Source organism: Rhinoderma darwinii, chromosome 1, assembly GCF_050947455.1.
Source record: "Rhinoderma darwinii isolate aRhiDar2 chromosome 1, aRhiDar2.hap1, whole genome shotgun sequence".
Classification (NCBI taxonomy): Eukaryota; Metazoa; Chordata; class Amphibia; order Anura; family Rhinodermatidae; genus Rhinoderma; species Rhinoderma darwinii.
In genome coordinates this window covers 319,168,719-319,190,161 of record NC_134687.1, presented here as the reverse complement: position 1 = coordinate 319,190,161, position 21,443 = coordinate 319,168,719, and the positions used below count along the sequence as shown (strand labels likewise).

The 21,443-nt window shown below is 40.5% G+C and overlaps 1 protein-coding gene across 2 annotated transcripts in view; it reads right to left on the bottom strand.

The window, feature by feature from the left end:
* Nucleotides 1-20,516, bottom strand: part of FRMPD1 (FERM and PDZ domain containing 1) — a 173,373-nt gene extending 152,857 nt beyond the window's left edge. For both annotated transcript variants that reach the window (XM_075825560.1, XM_075825561.1), the window contains exon 1: nucleotides 20,323-20,516. The gene's annotated coding sequence lies outside the window, so the exon portion shown is untranslated. The remainder of the gene's footprint in view (nucleotides 1-20,322) is intronic.
* Between the last annotated feature and the right edge of the window lie 927 nt (nucleotides 20,517-21,443).

Below are 21,443 nucleotides of genomic sequence, written 5' to 3'. Positions count from 1 at the left end.
AAAATAAGTTCGTGTGCATGAGGCCTTAGGCTGTTACTTAATACATACTGTAGATAGATAGATAGATAGATAGATAGATAGATAGATAGATAGATAGATAGATAGATAGATAGATAGATAGATAGATAGATAGATAGATAGATAGATTTACTGTGCCTACTATGCATAGTGATTTTTAGAATAGTCTGCTCTAGGCAGATGGGCACATTTATAGTTTCATATTTTGTTTTAGTTTTTATTGGTGTACTCCAAGTTATAACATTTAATTGTATCCATCCCCACGTATGATACGAATTCACCAGGTGGACATCCTTTTGGAACAAATTAGTTGCATTAACAATGCAAACCCTCTGATCATGGGCATAAGGGCCCAGCATCTATGGGGCACTGCAGTGGCTAGGCGCAATTACTGATGACTGTGGATAATGGAGGAGGATAGTGGAAGGAGCAGAGGAAATAATATCAATGGGAAATCAAGGAAAAGAGAAAAAGAGAAGAGACCAAAATAATGGAAAGCGTTTCATATCTTGAACTCAAATGCTGCGAAAGTGATCATGCAGGAGAGAGACCCATTCTAAGATTTACTATGAGGTCTCATGGTTATTTGTTAGGTCCCTGCCTCAGATCAAACAAAAGATATTTGTGGAAAAATAAGACATAAGACAGACTTTCCCTTCAAGTAAGAAAGTAAGTTGTATGAGCAGATTCTGTTCCTTTACTTCAAGTCAAGCAAAAGGTTTAATATTCACATATATACATACATACATGTATACATGGGCGGACACAGACAGCAGAGGGCCCCTGTGCAAGAACAGGAAATGGGCCCCTTGCTCTTTGCCTCATTTACACGGGTCAATATTTTGCATGAGTATTTGTTCCACTCCTGCTTTTTGATGCATACTGATGCAAAATACTGACCGAAATAAGTATGGGTGAGGCCTTACGCCTATTTAGAGACCATACCCCTTAAGCTTCTCCAACAGTTCACCAGTAATTGTGGGCTGTCAAAAGTAGGAAGCTGCTTATAAGGTGGCAGTGGGCCCCCTAACCTACTGGGCACCTGTGTGGCTGCACCTATAATATCTCCGCCCCCGCATGAATACTATATACAATCCAGCCTGTTTTTGAAGGTAAAAGGTTACAAAAGGATGAAGGCATCAGCAACAATAAAAATGTATGCAGAATAAGACTTTTATTCATGTTGGCTGTTCCTATTCTCTTGTACTTTTATGTTGCTACGTTTTACATTGTGCTGCTAGGCTTTCCAATACTGTGTGTGTATAGCAGTTTACAGCTGGTACGTAAAATATTGATGGAAATCTGAGAAACATTGGTCAGAGCCTGAGAATCAGGACTATCCACATTTAAAAATAACCTGGCTCTGTCCCAATACTACTTTCCTTGTTCCAATGATGTAAAGAAATCAATAAGTGACTTAGCTGAATTGCTGCTAAATTTCATACAGAATATGATAAAATATTCAGAAACATGGCCTGCTCACCATACCACTGAATGATGGAAGGTGTATTAGAAGGACTGTGAGGGATGGAGGCAAGGATGAAAGGAAGGATGGTTGTTTTTTCATTTGGGCACTGGTATAATAAAATATATAATCAAACAAAACTTATTAATTAACCATATAAATGGAGGATTCAGAATGTTTATATAAAAAACTGTCAAAGCTTGAGCGGACTCTAAGCTTTAAATATGATAGCCACAAGCTGCCCTGCCTTCGCCTGTGGCTGATTGACACCATTCCGCTGTATGTAGGCCAATATAGAGGCTAGTGTCAATCAGCTGCAGAAAGGCAGGGGAAAGCGTGGCAGCCGGTGGGCACATAATTACACCAAACTCATAGCTCAGAGCATGTTAAAGGAGTTGTCTGGTTTAGAACAACCCTTGTTATATGCCCTATTGGGTCTGTTATGGTACTTGAGGTGACCACCCCTCCATTAGATATAGCAGAGTGATGTATCCCCAGCAACGGGACACTCGGTGATCAGCTTTACTCCAGGTACACACAATATAAAGAGTGGTAGTCCACTTGGACAATCTCTTAAGTTCACAGTCTACATAAGTTCACAGTCTACATAACATCTGGTGGGTAACCCAGACACAGTTACTAATTGATAGCACATCTGATTTACATAAGTTATATGGTTTTATTGTAAAATGGTACAAAGTATCAGGCTCTGTTCACATCTGCGTTGAAACCAGAGGTTTCCGTTTCCATCACCATTGATTTCAATGGTGAGAGAGCTGATGCCCGTGGTTTCAGTTTGTCTCTTTTGTGCACCGGACCCGTCGTTTTGCCGGAACCAATAGCATAGTCGACGTGAACAGAGCCTTACTAGTATTTTTTTTAATTATAATCTTTATATTTTATTAATATTAAGTCGATACAAACAAATAGTCTTATATAAAGATATTTTCATCCAGTATATGTGTAAATCGAACATTCATAAACACTCTATCAACCCTCCAGACCTAACCCATCCCCCAAAGTATTACTAGTATAAAAGGTTCAATAGTGCATACAGTATACTGTTTGAACAAAACTTTCAATAAAAGAACTACACAATAAATACATGTGGTCCCTGCCTATATGTTTTCAGTTTGTGTTCTGTACTTATAAAATTTTATCAGCAATGACTTGTGGGCATCTAAAGATATCGCTATTTCGTAGTCAAATGTTTTATATTTTACCTAAATGACTGGTGATGGAATAACTGTACTAAGTGCATGGCATGTTCCAGATAGATTGTGCTAGGTGTTCTGGCTAGCTGTGAACACATTAAACTCATAACTTGGCAGCAGAGATATGTGTTGAGATGACTGGTAACCATGGTGTTTATTCTCCAGTGCTCCTGTCAGAAGCTGTAACTTCTCACCCTCTTGATGGAATAACTGTGCAGCGGCCAGAAGTGCTGTACAGTGAGAATGTGCATTGCGTTCAGTTACTCTATCAACTGCATAGCTTCATTTATAAAGGATTGCTTAGGCCACACCGAAAAGACAAATATGTAGTTTATTATGCCATGACCCTCTCAAACCACTGGCAAATTTACAAATTGGCAAAACAGGCGAATTGATTCGCTTACATTTACTCATGGCCAGATCTGAGCACAAGGCTCCTCTTTACCATTCAGATCAGAAGAGTAACTAGGAAAGACTGGGCCCCATAGCAAACTTTTGACTAGACCCCCCTCCCCAACAACCAACGCCCCCACAACCCCCGCCCTCCCAACAAGGAATATTTATCAGTTCTGTGTGCAATGTAAAAATACAGCTAGGCAGCCAAGTTGTAGATCATCTACCCCCCCTATTTTATGAGATCCCATTAATAATGATCCCACAGTCCTCCTGTAGATAGTGCCACACCCCCCCTTTAGATAGTGCCACACACACACACACACACCACCCTGTAGATAGTGCCACAGACACACCCTGTAGAAAGTGCCACACACACTCTTGTAGATAGTGCCACACCCCCCTGTAATAGTGCCGCACAGACCCCCTATAGATAGTGACACAAACACACCCTTATGGATAGTGCCACACACACTCCCTTGAAGCTTGTGCGACACACAGACCCCTTGCAAATCGTGCCACACAGCCCCATCTTGCATATTGTGCCACACAGCCCCGTCTTGTAGATCGTGCCACACAGCCCCGTCTTGTAGATCGTGCCACACAGCCCCGTCTTGTAGATCGTGCCACACAGCCCCCCTTGGAGATCGTGCCACACGGCCCCCACCTTGTTGATAGTGCCACACAGCCCCCTCCTTGTCGATAGTGCCATACAGCCACCTTTGTAGATAGTGCCATACAGCCCTTCTTTGTAGATAGTGCCACACACCTCCCCCTTGTAGATACTGGCCCCAAACTAATTAAAAATTTTTTACTATTCTATACCCATTCCCACAATGAACAGAGCTGCTCCACAGCCTGCTCAGCAACTTATGAGACGCCGAGATGGGACCCTTGCGTAAGCCGCCGTACACCAGTGATATCATCACGCCGCCCTGTGCAGTGATCCTGTCCCAGCGCCTTATAGGCTGCAGGCTTAATGTGGCCGGTAGCCTAGTGAATGGCAGAGCAGGGAGCTGGCTCCCTGCTCCGCCACAGTATTCAATTGTATCTGCGTCCTAAAGACGCAGATACAAATGAATGTGGCAGTCGCCCGGTTCCCCAGATGCTAGCTAAATATTACGTGCCGGGCTGCGCTGATAGTAGCCGCTCTGGCTGCCCTTTTGGTAGTTCCGCCACTGATTCAGATGCTATATAGAATCAGCTCTTGCCCCTCACATTTCATATCTCCCAGAGAAGAAGAGAATCTCATGACATTTGGACTTTACTGAAATTAAAGTAAAATCTGTGTCCTGTAATACTTAGGAAATCCTCTCTGCTGCTAATGATATGTACAGGAAATAATACTTAAAATTGTATCTACTTTTGTGTTTTTCTCAGAACTTTTAGGTCCTCTTTATCAACCTAAGGCCGGGTTTACACGAGCGTGTGCGTTTTGCGCACGCAAAAAACGCGGCGTTTTGAGTGCGCAAAAGGTACTTAATAGCTCTGTGTGTCATCAGCGTATGATGCGCGGCTGCGTGATTTTCGCGCAGCCGCCATCATTATGACATTCCGTTTGGATGTTTGTAAACAGAAAAGCACGTGGTGCTTTTCTGTTTTCATTCATCCTTTACAGTGCTGTTGCGCGAATCACGCTTGTCCCACGGAAGTGCTTCCGTGTGACATGCGTGGTTTTCACGCACCCATTGACTTCAATGGGTGCGTGATGCGCGAACAGCGCACAAATATAGGACATGTCGTGCGTTTCACGCTGCGTGAAAATCACACACCTGTCTGCACGGCCCCATAGACTAATATAGGTCCCTGCGACGCGCGTGAAAATTACGCGCTTCGCACGGACGTATAACACGCTCGTGTAAATGAGCCCTAAGAGTCGCGTTGAAAAAACCCTCCCGAAGAAGTTACTTTTTTTCATTATAGATTTTAAGTTCATGTGTCAAGTTAATATAGTTAGTACATAACTCAGGTGCCTTAAGTGCATTTTAATCCTTTAGTGACCTAACACATTTTAGTCTTATATAAATATAATTTAGCCTTAAATAAAGACCCCCATATGTGACAATCAGAGAGCAAGAATGCTCTTTGATTGATAAGGGGGTGGTGATATGATAAATAAAAGTCCATGTTATCCTTCCCCATGGAGTCATCTGAATGAGTCACCTGAATCCATACAGGGACAGGAGAGGGATCACAGATCCCTCTCCTCTCCTTGCATGCTGCTAGCACGTTCGCCACTGTACCCCCCCCCCCTCTGCTGTTCACACAAAAGTGAGTGGAAAATACAGTATATGCAGCTCCCAATTCAACCTGATCTAACTCAAGCTGGATTTTGACTAGAGCCATGACACAGGTCTTGTTTCTAAGCCAACATTCTTGGCTCTACAGTTCTAACGGCAACTAGAGACATAAGAGTGGCTACTCCCTCTACACTCACAGTGTGCTTGGGCTAAACTGTAAGGGTATGTGCACACACACTAATTACGTCCGTAATTGACGGACGTATTTCGGCTGCAAGTCCCGGACCGAACACAGTGCAGGGAGCCGGGCTCCTAGCATCATACTTATGTACGATGCTAGAAGTCCCTGCCTCGCTGCAGGACAACTGTCCCGTACTGTAAACATGATTATACTACGGGACAGTTGTCCTGCAGCGAGGCAGGGACTCCTAGCGTCGTACATAAGTATGATGCTAGGAGCCCGGCTCCTTGCACTGTGTTCGGTCCGGGACTTGCGGCCGAAATACGTCCGTCAATTACGGACGTAATTAGTGTGTGTGCACATACCCTTAGGCCCAGTTCAGACGGAGTTTTTTGCAGGCAGAAAATTCTGCCTGCAAAAATCAGCTCCGGTTTTTTTTAAGTGGTTTTTCACTACAAGCATTTTGTGCAGCGTTTTTTGCCGCAAATTTTGGCGCAAATTTTTTTTACCTCTTCCTTCAGCAGACAAGGGAAAAAACTGCATCAAAACGAGTAAAAAAACGCCTAGGCCGTTTATGGAGTTTTTTTCGTCTCCCTTTGATTTCAATGAGGTTTTTGAGATTAAAACCTCTCAAGATAGAGCATGTCGCTTCTTTTTCCTGCAAGCGTTTTTTTCTGCTCCCAGGAAAAAACTTAAATTGACTTAGATAAACTATATATTTTTGCATGTTTTTTGGAGTGCAGGTGCATGCAGTTCTATACAGTTCTATACACACTGCTTTATTTTCTCTACTTCTTTGCATTTTTTGTTATTAATCGCTGCTGGACGGTTGTGACTGCATGTCAGTATTATTCAGAAGTCACCATCTAACCATATCTGTACACCCATACTCGCCAATTTACCCTAATGATAGTGACATTCTATACCCAGGCCATAACCTTTTCTGGCCATCATAAAACATGACTTCCATGATTCCCAGATAAGGTGCCTCCCTAATTTTACATCCTTCAGGCCAATTGGAAAAGGGCATTACTGATAGTTTCTGGCATATGTGACTTTTTGGAACCACATGACCCTTTCACATTAAAACTTAATAATATTTTTTACAATTTGCAAATTACTGAATAATAAATATTGTCATTATTGCATTATTACTGTTAATTTGAGATAAGTTATTCAGTGATTTTCATTTTCTCTCAGGATTCATTGGCAAGCACTTATTTTTTTTCATATCCACATTCATTCATAATTCAATAAAACAATTGAGTCCAATTCCGTAAACAAGATCCCACCAAATATATTCCTATCTGGTCTCTAAAATTAATGAGACACCAGGTATAGAAGCCTTGTAATTGTTTCTTTTAAGAGCATCATATCTGCAATGCAGTTGTAAGGCACATTTTCCATTTCTTGCCTAAGGTTGGATTCACCCACACCGCTTACGTGGAGATCAGAGAAACCTCATACAAGACAGATGCAATCTGAGCTCATACCTTGTGTGGGCAGACAGCCCAGTGTCCATTGCAGGACCTCAGGTCTGTCTGACCATATTTCATATTGTAAGGGCATACTTTGCCTGGGTACTAATATTACACAGGCTCCTGTACTTTGATATTTAAAAAAAAAAGAAAGTAAAATAGATTAAAAAAAAGTAATGTTAAGAAAATATGAGTAAAACAAAAAACAAATTTTTTATACAATAAATAAAATGTATTAAATATAAATCCAGCATAAAAAACTGTACAATAAATTTATAGCACAAATAACAAGGCCTCGTACAGCTATGTCAACGAATAAATATGACCGCTAGAACAAAAGAGGTAAAATCAAGAATTGTCGGCGCCCTCAAGGAGTTAACCCTTTAAGGAACGGAAGAATTTTGTTTGTTTTTCTCTCTCACATTACTACAGACAACTTTTATGTTGATATCCTTTTATGAGGCCTTGTTTTTTGGAGGACATTTTCAGTTTATGTTTGCTTTTATTATGGGGAAATACAGAAAAAAGTTATTCTTTTTTGCATGTATTCACCTTACAGAAGGTATTACACTTAAATTGTATGAGTTGTTACAGTTATGGGGATATCAAATATGTAAATGTTGTGTACATTCTTGTTGATTTAATAAAGTTTATTAAAAAATGTGTTTATTATAATAATACATTTTAGGTTTTTTTTAAACATTGTTTTAGTCCAATTATTACTATAATGTACTGGCATATTTGTATATGCATATGTATAGCCTAACAGGCATTATCGCCGCAGGATCGCCCTGGAGTTCGTTCTGAGGACTCGATAGAACGGTTCACAGTGACTTTAGAAAGAGAGCCCCCTTCTTATGGTAATATTGCAATCACTATTGATAGTGGTATTTAAGGGGTAAAAGGGATTTGTGCAGTAGTGCAACTGATCACTATATCCAGTTATATCTTATTGTGGCAATGGATTGAGTAGCAGAAAACATAAAAAAAACAAAATAAAGCCAACTTCTATATTTAAAGTGTACAGCCAGTACACCTATGAAACAGTCACAACTGTAACAAAAAATGTAGGTCCTAAATAGTTGTTTTTTGTGAATAGCCACAAAACATGTATTGCTTATGCCCACACACACACATATGCTACAATGTACAATTTTCAAAACCTTTATTTAGCCCGGTAAGTATTGCAGCAAACCACACTAAGGCTTTATTCAGACGAACGGGAAAAACGTCCGTGTAACGCACGTGATTTGCACGTGCGTTGCACGGACCTATATTAGTCTATGGGGCCGTGCAGACATGTCCGTGATTTTTACTCAGCGTGAGTCCGCTGAAAAAAAATCACGACATGTCCGTTCTTTGGCCGTTTTGCGCGAATCACGCACCCATTGAAGTCAATGGGTGCGTGAAAACCATGCATGCCGCACGGAAGAACTTCTGTGCGAACTGCGTGATTCGCGCAACAGCTGTGAAAAGGATGAATGTAAACAGAAAAGCACCATGTGCTTTTCTGTTTACAAACATCCAAATGGAGTGTCATAATGATGGCGGCTGCGCGAGAAGCACGCAGCCGCGCATCATATGCTGCTGCCACACGGAGCTGTTAAGTGGCTTTTGCGCACGCAAAATGCCACGTTTTTGCGTGCGCAAAAACGCCACGCTCGTGTAAATCCAGCCTAAAGGTATTTTTTCTCCGCTTTAGACAAAGTGCTTTGTGCTTGAATCAGCTTCTTTTGTGATTCTTCACTACAATCACAGCTTTAATCCTAAATACTGACTTAGGCCTGATTCACACAAGCGCTGCGCATCTCGGACATGAAAAACTGCAGTTTTTCACGTCCGAGGTGCATCCGTGCTCAGCGCTGCGGGACGCGATGTCACCATAGTTGAGAGTCTATGGAGGGATGCGTGATGCGTGAAAAGAACGGACATGTCCTATTTTCCCATGGACCCTTCCCACGGTCCGTTGCAACAACGGCTGTGTGAACAGCCACATTGAATTACATGGGTCCGTGGGACGGCCGCTGTTTCAACGGCCGTCCCACGGACATTTAACACGTTAGTGTAAATAAGGCCTAATGGAGAAGAAGAAACATCTCCAGAGAATTCTTTCTTCAAAGGATATTAGTTGAAATTGTATCATTGATGATCACTGTTTTCATTTACATGCACAGAAATAGAGAGGCCCACAGCACTCACTCAATTCAATTCAAATTCAAGGGATGCACAAATTCAAAAATATCCAAATATCCCATTGTAGCTGTAGACCTTCATGTTCGGTAGAAACTCTATGACAGCATCCATGTGGCAAAAAATTAAACTGTTCATTAACACAAACCAAAAATGCATGCAACATTTTGCCTCGCGTAGGAGTCTTTGTCAAGCATACATAGTATACAAAAGTGCAAGTGTATATAAGACTACCAATCCATAATTAGCCAATCAGGGCAATTCAAGGGGTTACAGGGAACCTGTCACCAGCATTTCACCTATTGAACTCTACTCACCCCTCACTGGCCGCTTCTGTCAAAAGTTTATTGCCGTTATCCCCTCTCCTAAACTCCTCCTCCGACTGTAAATAACGGTCTGCAAACATTTTGCGCCTTTTATGGTAATAATCTTGTTCGTTCCTCTTCTAATACCCGCCCACCGCCGAAAACTGGCCTGCAATGAATGCCGAAATCTCGTATGAGATAGCACGCTTGCTCCCGTCATGTCTGGTCCGACACTCTTCCCTGCTTCGTCCGGGCCTCAAATCTAGTTACTGCGCATGAGCCGCCATGGTGTCCCGTTGTGTGCATGCACCAGAACAGGACGTCAATGTGCAAGCTCGGGATTTCGTGTGTGCTGGGGGGAGGCGAGGAGCTGTCAATCAAAGGTAAAGAGGTGGCGTTAACTCGAAAAGGCTTGAGGAATGAAGATATGACTCTTTTCAAACAAAGATATGACTCTTATGCTCATTAGCATACGGCACAGGAACACAAAAAAATGGAATACTAAAGGTACAGAGCCGACTTAGAAGATAATTATATGTTACAAAAATAATTATTCACCCACTTCCACCAGGTTCTGCTGGTTTAATAGGTGAAATACTGGTGACAGGTTCCCTTTAAGTTGAATTGCACTGATTGGCTAATTCTGGATTGTTAGCCTTATATATACTTGCACTTTTGTATACATGTATACTATGTATGCTTGACAATGACTATGCGAGTCGAAACATTGCATACGTTTTTTGGATTGTGTTAATAAACAGTTAAATTTTTTGCCAAATAAATTTTGAATATGTTGAATATGTTCAAAATATTTATCCCCCCTCGAACTTTTATCAAAAAAAATGACAGCCTTCTTTTTGTGCAAGAAAAAAGGCGTGTAGCCTCCCAGTCCCACTAAGCCTTACCACCACTTTTCTTAAGAAGAAACAACCTTGTGTTGTCCAGTAGCCATACTGTATTCCCAAACAGCAGTGCGCCATGTTGGGGAATATGGCAGATGTGACACTAATGTTTCAGACTGACCTGCATGTCTCCAGCGACCAGGAACTACTTTCACGGCTGTCACGGCGCGGGGTGTGGACCCACTTGTCCGTACTGCGTAGCGGGATAGCAGCTGGCCAACAAGGTACAAAACAATGTCTATAGTTCCGAACGGGTACCTGAGGCAATGTAGACAGTAGCGGAAGCACGACTTGACTTTCACAGCAGGTGGCACCGTGGGTGCAGCAGAAGACACGACTTGACTTTCTCAGCAGATACGATAGCACGGGATACAGGGTACAGGCAGCAGGAACGGGTAACACTGCGAACTGCAAAACACTGGGAGACCATTTGCAAGACAAACTTAGGTAAACAACAACGCTCAGGTGAGGAACAAGTGGGCAGAGCCCCTTTTATAGTCCAGCAGCAATTTGGGCTAATTATTGATGGGTGACATCTGGACGCGTACTGGCCCTTTAAGGCCGTGCACGCGCGAGTGTGCGCGCCCTGCGGGAAACAGTCCGAGGACCCGGAAGTGAGTGCCGGCGTCTCCCTGGAGGGAGCTGACGCCGTGAAGACAGATGTCCATGGCTGGGGCCGTCAGAGGGTAAGTCTGAACGACGTTACAACGGCATCATTGGTTGGCACTGTTATAAGGCACATACAGTTATCAGAGTCAAGATAAACCTTGCTACATCTGTAGAGGCACTGGGCCTGGCTTTTAAGGAGGCAGTCTGTCTGGCTCTTATGAGGGTACTCCAGGTGACTTTTATACAGGGGCATGGACTGAAAATATGACCATGTAAATGGTTTTTATATTAGTGTACCTGCTGTATACTTACCCCTTGCCCTAACCATGCACAGAATATGCAGCCAGCGGCCATATTTTATGCACCCATAATCCAGTAAGGTTGACTACAGACAATGCACCAAGGCATTGGCACCATTTGTCACTCATGCCAAAATTCCTGGTTGTACACCCTTCTAAAAGAAAATGTATGTCTTGTTCCCAGCAAAGAAACGCAATATTACATCTATGGTTGTACATATATTTATGAAGAATGTTATATAATCAAGCAATTAGGAAATAGCAGTGCATTGCTTTCTTTCCATTACACTTAATCTCAATGGAAGGTGCAGAGCAATTATTAACAGTGGAGTAAAAAGCATTCATATTACTATGATCATATCTCTAGAGGATCGGAGAGAAACATATAAGTGGTTTTCTATTGCTTTCTACAGTCGGGCACAGTCTAGCTGCTCTAGCACTTATTCGCTGGACATCATCAGGTCCTTTTAGACTTCTGCTGGTGTTTACTAACTATGCCATGTATTTCTAAGTGAAAGTAAAGAATGAATCTACTAGTCTTTGTCAGAAAATGGTACTAAACTTGTATATTGGGGGAACTATATATATATATATATATATATATATATATATATATATATATATATATATATATATATATATATATATATATATATATAAAGAAAGAAGATTTGCAGCACTCCAATGTGAAAAAAGTGGTGGTTTATTCAATCCAAGAACAACAGCAACGTTTCAATCCTACAATAGGATCTTTATCAGGCTTGATAAAGGGTTAGTTGTGTATGGCTGTCTACAGGGTGGGGTGTGTGTGGCACTAACTACAGGGGGTTGTGGTGCTATCTAAAGGGAATGTGGCACTATCTAAATGGGGTGTGTGGTGTTATCTTCAAGTGGGTGTGGCACTATCTACATTGGCACTGTGGTGTTATCTACATAGGCACTGTGTGGCACTATCTACATGGGCACTGTGGCACTATGTGGGCACTGGCACTTTGTATGTGGGCACTGTGGCACTATCTAGAATGGGCACAGTGGCATTATGTGGGCACTATCTACAGTGAGCACTATGGCACTATCTACAGGGGAATTGCGGCACTATCTTCAAGGGCGCTGTGGTGTTTTCAGGGGTTTGGGACAAAAAAAAAACCTGACAAATGAAATCCATCCACTGATGCAAAATGTCCATGAAAAACTGACAGTTGATCAGTTTTTAATGGGAATTTTTTTGACTGTCGTGTGAATATCGTGTGAATAGTACGTTTAACATATATTTATAAATTGTACTGTAGGTTTTCTTAGTACTGTAAAGAAAAAAGGTATCCAGACATAAACCTGCCAAATATATATGAAAAGGACACCTGCAGAACAGAAACCAATATATGCTGTACAGTATATGTCAGTGTACTGTTTTTGAGGATACAGATGTATACGTCTGACTTAGGCCACAAACATGTGCTTGTAGGCACCAAATGGTATCAGGTAAAATTTTGATAAGCCAGTGTAAATGTAACAGAGACAGACAGAACCAGTTCTTCATGAATATGCACGCATTCTCCAGACATCTTAGAGCCCAGCACCTGTACAGATCTAAGCACCAACAGTACAGACGGCGAACTACTCTATGTATGTGGTGCCATGGCATGCTACACTATTTACGTAGCACACCATTCTAAAAGTAAGTGTATTAGAACAGCACACTACGTATATAGCATATTGTGCCGAGGCGACCTATGTAAATAGAATAGAGTGCCATCTGTACTTTTGGCGCGTCCTACATATGTATGTATTCTTTTATTCAAACTTAGAGGATAGAGCGACATCACATGTACATAATTATTTATGGAGAATAATGCAGCTATTCTCACTGTATGAACTATAATCCAGCCCTGACGGAGCAAAAATGTTTTCCAGCACGGTTGCCTACAGATATCAGTAGTTAAAGTATTTCCAGTGAATACTGTGTATAGCCAAAATATTGGGGGTCTGTCCAAGCAAAACAGTGTACAAAAACCACAAATGCTTACTATATCCATAATATGCGCTGTGATCAAAAATATTGATATATTTATATTAGTATGATTATTACAATCTATATTATTCTAATTGTTGATTATAATTTGTAAAATGATTGAGATACATAAAATATAATAAATATTCTAGAATGCAGCATATTATAACCACATTTATATTGCCTAATTACAGGCTTGGACCTCAGAATGATCTGCTAATAGTCCCTGCAAATGATTAGAAAATGACGGTAACTCAGTTCATATTATCATTCACATGAAAGCAGAGTTCAATGTGGTTTTCCCGGCGCTCTAATTGCTAGGACTAGAGCAGATTATACATTTTACAGGATGAACAGTGCAGCATTAGCACTTTCTGTATGCTGTCGACAGCAAAGGGACATCTATTTTTAATTTGCTCCAAAAAAGCATTTCTACCCGCATTATTTAGTAGTCAGTGAAAGCTGAGTGAGGTACTGAAGGGCTTCAAACAATTTACAATATTGAACACTTTGGTAATTTTGCTGTGCCCTCTGTGCAATAAATTACCATTTTAATAATTTAGATAATAAAGAACTCATGCACATCTCTATCTGCACTATGGTGCCAGCTTTCACTGCAACAACCTCCATGCATTCATATACTGGTTTTGTCCAAAAAAAAAATGGAGACAGAGAACAGAGTAAAATTTAAAAAAAAATTACTTTTGTATTGCTGTGCTCTGAAAGCACAAGAATTGTAAACACTTAGGGAAGGCCATTTTTCATATGTGTCACACTTAAAAAGTGCTTCCACCCAAAAAAGTAAAAATAGTCATATATAAATAAATCAGAAATTATATCAGTAGCCAAAGTTTGGTAATTAGTTTTTTTTTAACTTACAGAGATATTGTCATTTTTTTGTTTTGTTGTGGTGGTTATTTAGCAACAACAGAAAGTGACAACAGGAAGTGCAGCCATATTGGTTGTCACTTTTGAATTAACTTCTCAAAAATTGATCGTGAACTGTAATTGTATTAGGGTGTTCTATCAATAACCTAATAAATAAGTGACGGTTAAGCAATTGAAAAATGTGTCAAATTCACCATGTCAAGTATTTACTTTTAGAATTTCACTCCCTGTTTTTATCCAATGTCCATTCATAGGTGAGAAGTATAGGCAGATTTCATGGTGTAACATTTTCAGACCTGACACTTATTAAATCCAATTCAGTAAATCACATTTGTCTGTTCCTGATGTCGATATTTGGACAGTGATGTCAGGAGCTTCCCCAGGGCCAAAGTCCAAGGGCAGAGCGATTGCAATGCTCTGCCTGGGGACTCCGGCATTGGGAAGCTCCTGACATCTCTGTCCATATAGTGTTGTCAGGAGCATTATACGTGTTTTTGCGGGATCACTCAGGATGAAATATCATAGTCTATTATGCTATTCCATCCTTCAAAAAAAGGTATACCATATTCCATCCTTCAAAAAAAAGGTAAACCCCATTCACATGAGTTATAGTGTAATTTGTAGTGAATTTTCAATGCGCAATCCGCACCAAAAATATGAGAGTTTTAGCCATGTGCCAATTTAAAAGCAAACTGTTCTTCTATTACTCTTCCAACCTACATTCATTTGGTCTGGTATTTATTTTTGTTTTAGTCGTGTTTTCCTGTCTGTCTATCTATCTATCTATCTATCTCTCTCATATCTATCTATCCTGTCCGGCGGGCCCCTTTTTTTTCAGCCATGTGGCTGGGCCCCTGACGGCAGTACCACTAGTACTGCTCTGATGGCGGCCCTGTGCGCATGCACAGCAGCCAATCTTAACAAGCAGAGCTTCAGTTGAATAGCATGGGGGAGAAATTAGATAAAATCAGCTAAACAGTCAACAATGAAGGGTACACTTGGCAGGTAAATATTGCCCAAAGTCGCATAGCATTTTTAAGCTCCAAAGTATATATATTCTGGAGAGCTGGCCTTTGGTAGGTACTCTTTAGTTATATACAATTATCTATGAATGATAGCAATCCACTGTATGTAATCACTCCATCCACATGGCAATATATCCAAATACCCTCTTACAGGTATAGTTTTCAAGATCATGATCAATCTTTTCCCTCTTTACATAAAAAGCAAATATATCTTAAAACGTTAGGGACAGTTATTTGAGTTTTTGAATACTCTTCAAAGGAGGTTTCACCGTCCTATGTACATAAAACTTAAAAGGGTTTTCTGGTGGCTGAAAAATTGCTAAAATGTAAAATATACAGTCTATGCTTTATATTTCCAGAAATCTTTTTTTTTCTATCGAATCTCAGTCAGCCAAATTTTTGGTCCTGTAGTGGTCTCAAAGCACAGCACATAACGCTCACTTGTGAAGACAAATGCTGGCGTTTTGCTTAATCTTCCTCCAACAATGACCTCAATTTCATATTATTTTAACACTAAAACCTAAAGTTATTTTACTGATACAATCAGACAGTTTGTTCTTCCTGCTATTAATCGTATTTTTTGCAAGGCACATGGGGAGTTTGTCCTTGCTTACTTTTGATAGAACATACTTGGAGGACACCAGATGTAAAATAACTTTGTTAAGGAATATCTAAGGCCTTCCTTTAAAAATAAAGTCATATTGAAAGAGGTTGAGGTTTCATAGTTTTATACAATCGAGGAGAATTCTGCTTAATTTGTAACCTAACATCTACTCATAGGTTTAGAAAGGTCTCAAATTCTATGTGATGTAGACCCATATAATATTTCATTTGCTGGTCTCAATAATAGTCCACACTCAGCTTGAGGTACTGCCTACATGTAAAATATAATTTTCAATGAGACAATGTAAACATTAGATTGTGATGCATTCAAAATTTATCTTATCAATCAGTAACAATTTGCCAGATCGAGATTTGATGAGATTTATTAACTTTTTATTCTAAAAAAGAAGGAACGATGACTCTCTGTATCAAAATCCCATCCAATTTTACTGTGTAACCCAATCCTTTCTAGGCAAAAGGAAAATGAAATATTATTGAGGACCACTGTCCAAGGTCCATGTATTTGAATAGGACAGTGGTATAAAATATTTATGCTCCAGGCATTGAGAACTAACTCAAGACTTTTTTTAGGTGGTCAGGTGATGACTGGATGAGACCAGAGACTTGCAAAATGTGTCTGTAAATGCTCAGTTTAACATTCTGAAAACTCAGGAGACACATAAGTAGAATGCCTCTATACCAGGAAGATGTAAAGAACCCCTGTATTTGTGGTTTATACTTTAAAATGAGAATTTTTAAACTGTATTCCCTGTATGTTGGCACATGTGCGGTACTTGTGGTACCTCTCAAGTTTGAGAAAGTTGAGGTGTTGGCATACAGTTATCTGTGATGAGGATGAGGTGGAAATGTTACAGGACTGTCAAAATCTATGTTTACCAGTTTATTGATAGATCTTAACATTATCCAGCTCTACTTACAACAGAAAGTAACTGATCAACATGTTGTGTTAGGCCTCATGCACACGAACATGTTTTTGCATCCGAAATTCACCGGCAAATCCGCGTGTGAATTGCGGACCCATTCATTGCTATGGCACCATGCACACGACCGTGGTTTTTCACGGTTACTTCCAGGACCGCAAATATAAGCCACAGAAACTCAGGACATGTTTTATTACGGCCCGCAAATTCATTACAGACTTGCCCATAGAAGTCAATGGGCTCGTGGAAACTGCGGATACACCTCCGTGTGACATCTGTAATTTGCAAAAGTGTTGCTAAGCGACGGCAGGAAGTTTTCCTTGCACTTTTTTATATGATCCGCATTTTGCGGATGACACATGGATGCACTACGGATGACTTTTCCTCCTCAAAATACAGACCACGGTCCGGGAATTTGCAGACCAGAAAAACACTATGGTCGTGTGCATGAGGCCTTAGTAAAAAATATACCTCAGCCAACAGCAAAACAAAGTTTCAGAAGAACTTCTGACCAGAGTAAACGAAAAGAGCAAAACAAAAAAAGGAAATTGGCTAGCACAAAGGTGATGTCACCACAATTCTTTCTCTTGGTCACATAGTTGAAACCACACTGACTGGTTGCCAGGGAGCTGAAAAAACTGTTCCCAAGCACTTTGCAGAAATTAAAGGCTATGGGGAAGACCTGCTTCCAACATCAGAAGCATAATAGATTGCTGGGCCTCACCACTACAGTCATAATAGGATGTTCTACATGGAAATGATCAGAGATTCACTCACACACACAGATATGTATAATATATATTCATATTTTTTTCTCAATCTTCATTCACAGAATATAGTTGCCACTAACGGTAGCTCTCAGATGAATGATTGCAAAGAAACGGATTACTTAGTCCTGCTTATCCATGCTACCAAAATCAACTTCACTCATAAAAGGTAACAATTCAGAAAATAGGTATACTATATAATAGAGTATTGTTGCAAGTTCAAAGTGAAGGTCCTCCAAAGGTTTACCATTCTGTAAGCTGTCTGACTTTGTCTAAATGCAAACATATAAAGTGCATTTTTAGGCCATTAATTTCTAAGGAGACATAATAGTCCCAAAGGATAAGGTAGTATGATAATACCACACTAAGGGCTCATGCACATGGCAGAGCTGCATGCACAAACCATGTGTGAGAACATATGAAGCTATGGGTCCGCATCATGAATTTTCAGCGTCACTGTGTTACGTGTAGATTTTGCAGCGGATTCCACCCCTTCTACATTAAAAAGGGTGAAACTCGCCAGGAATATCCATAACAGAATGAGCATGCTGCGGATTTCCATGAAAGAAAATGTTCAGCAGCATGTGGATGAGACTTTTAAATGCTACAGTCTTCTGCTGCCAATTTTCCACCCGCAAATCGGGGTGAAAAATCTGCAACATATCCTCTAAAACAGATTGAGGGAGTAAGATGCAGAAACAGACTACACGTAGTTCTATTGTAGTCTGTAACCATAGAGACATACACCATTCAGCCCTAACATTAAAGCCACTGACAGGTTAGGTGAATAAAATTGGCACCTGTCATTACAATGGCGAAATTATGATGGCTAGAATTCACCTTTGGTGGTATTTTTTTGTTCCGCAGCATGTCAATTCCTGCTGCGGAAAGTGGACTGAATTCCTGCGTTTTGCAGGGGAGATGTCATCATCTCTCAGGCTTGAAAAAAACGCAGCGAAATCCGCACTTTCTGCATTAAAAAACACAGGAAATGGTGCGTTTTTTCCGCAGCGGATTTTCTGCTAGTTTAAGCGGAAATCCTGCAGAAATTTTCTGCAGCAAATCCATTACGTGTGGACAAGCCCTTATAGTTGTTTTAGTTATATAGTGTATGATATCCCCAGGAGAAATATGTTATTGTGCTCCACTATGCATTAAAGAGTTAACAGAAGACACGCTTGAGTGTCTCATGACAGCTCGGAGGTGTTTATGCCTAATGGCACAGATATTTGACATGCAGCCAACTCTCCTTTGAAAATACAACTATTGTTGGGAATCACAAACTTTACAAATAATTGAAAACGGCCTTATAAATGAGATGTTTCTGCATTTTTCTGAACTGTTATTTTACTAGAACTGGTTCCAAAACGATAGCATAGACCTGAATGATGAGTTTTAAAGTGCACTTCAGTTATTCTGAAATGGGGTATCCCTACCATAGTGTTATATAATAAGGGGACATCTCATAAAACATTGATTGGTATGGTCCGACTATTGGGGCTCTACTAATCCCATGAATAGTTTGGTTTGTTGCCGGGTGCTGGATGAGAGCAAGCTGTGGTCACTCTCCATTAAAATGAATGGGAGTTACAGAAAACACTGAATGAGTCACATACCTCGGGGGAGATTTATTAAGACTGGCATACTGCTCAAAGTTAAAACCATTTGCACTACTGTTCCCACAGCTTATTTGTTTTTATAAATTTGCTCGATAGTAGCAGAATGACCAAAATTGTTCTATCTTTGCGATGTATTTCCAGAAATGTCACCCACCGTATGAGGAATTTATCACACATAAGACACCTTCAGAAACCTATTCGCTGTCATACATATCAATGAGAATAATGACTTTATGTTATTTAAAATTATGTCACGTGAACCAGTGCTCGTTTGTGAAAATTGTTCAGAAGTCAGAACTAGAACCAAAGTTAGGAGATTTTCCTCCAAACATCTGCGTACATCTCTTCACCCCACTTTACATTCATTCCCAGCTTTGAACCCACCAGTATGAGGAAGACATCCAAACCATTCTCCTGTCAAATATATTGCCATGAAATCTCTAACTGGCCATGAAAAATTCAACCAGCCAGGCTACATTCTAATGAACTGAGCACATGGACCTGGCACTATTACCAGTACACATACAGTGGGAAGAATTATAAGAAATAGGACAAAATCATCATAAAAACTGCATTTTACTAGTTACCTATTAAACTTTGTAGACTAATAATATTGTAATATGACAGTGAAGAAATATGAAAGTTGTGGTTTAAGGGTTAATGGAACAACCTTGGAATAAGAGGACATCTGCACACCAGACGAGCAGCTTTATTAATACATGATATTCTGTAATAATAAAATTTCCAATTGTGGGAATATGCATGCACATCTCAGTGGGAGGGCAGACTTCCGTTAATTACAGTAGACAGTCCTGTGTGAATGTGCACTTAGTATAAAGGCATGGTTTCATCATCAGCCATTGACTTCAATTAGCACCAGATCTGGGAAAGGACTCAGCACTAAACACAAGTAAGCCTTGAAACATAACACACCAGAGACAACGTCATATGCTGATGTAGCAGAACTGAATTTGTCATTTAAGCCTTTGGTTCTGCATTGTCTACACACTATAATAACACTCTTCTTGCAGTAGGTCAACCTACAGTCTACATTGTGATTTCACCATTAGTTGTGCCAAATGACAAACTCAGCTCTACTACATTTAAGGACGAACTACACACAGAAATGATGTATTATGTGCAGTAAATGTGTAATAAATGAGAAGTAGCACTTTACCTTGCTGGAGAGCTCCCCAATACACGATGCAGAGCATGCTCTACTCTGACCAGTGTCACCACTGACTCCTGCTGTCCATCCCAGCCCTGCATCCACATACAAGAGACTCTGCTGTGCAGGTGAGCACTACCCACAGGGGTCTCCAGATTCCGATATGTGAACAGGAGGTAAGAGCACCACACACATATAGTACAAGTGACTGCTGCCTTCTACTGAGCTCGAGCAGCTACTCAGCAAAGATGCATGAAAGGGAACGTCCCGGTAACTCCACCCAGCTGACATCCCTCTGAGCATGCCCTGTCTGTAGGAGCTGAGGGCAGGCACACCTTTCCAAATGTTTTGGCCTTCCCCATTCTTCTTTTCATATGTGTTTTTCATTACTAGGAATCCAATATTTAAAGGGCTGCTATAGCTTTATATAAATAAGTCTAAAATAAAAAAAATATATATGCGTTGCCATAACTTTGTAAGACCGACAGTCAATTCAGTCCCAAAGCACTAATATCAGTGTTCAGAGTGGTGCTTTTTGGGCCAAATTGGAACATAAGATAGAGCACATGTAATTCTTACCCCTTTTCGGGCTAGGCTCATACTGTAAGGTTGCGCTCACACGTGGCGTATTTGCCTTCCATTTCCACAGCAGAAACGTATGCCTATGGAAAAAAAATTCTGCAACTGATTTCTTTTAGTTCTTGCGTTGCAGGATATTTTTCCCATAAGAATACATTGAAAAAGTTTGCCATATAAATAAGCTGTGGAAATACAAGGCAAATACGTTACATGTGAGTGTACCCTAAGGGCATGTTCAGATGTGGCGGAATTCTGCAGACACTGTCCGCATCAATGCCGCACATAATCCACGTTGCAGATTCCGTTGCGGATTTGTCTAAAATGTAAAGTAAAATGGTGCAGATTTGTCGTTGCGGATTCAGGTGCAGAACACACCCTGCTCTCTTTCAAACATTCCATCCCAGTCTGGGTATAGACCTCGACACACATAGGTCCAGCCAGAATGATGAAATATCCTGTTCTTGAAAGCAATCCGCAACGCAACACACATTACATCTGCGGATTTCATTGCGTAATTTTGAAACTCCATTGAAGTCAATGGAGAAATTCCG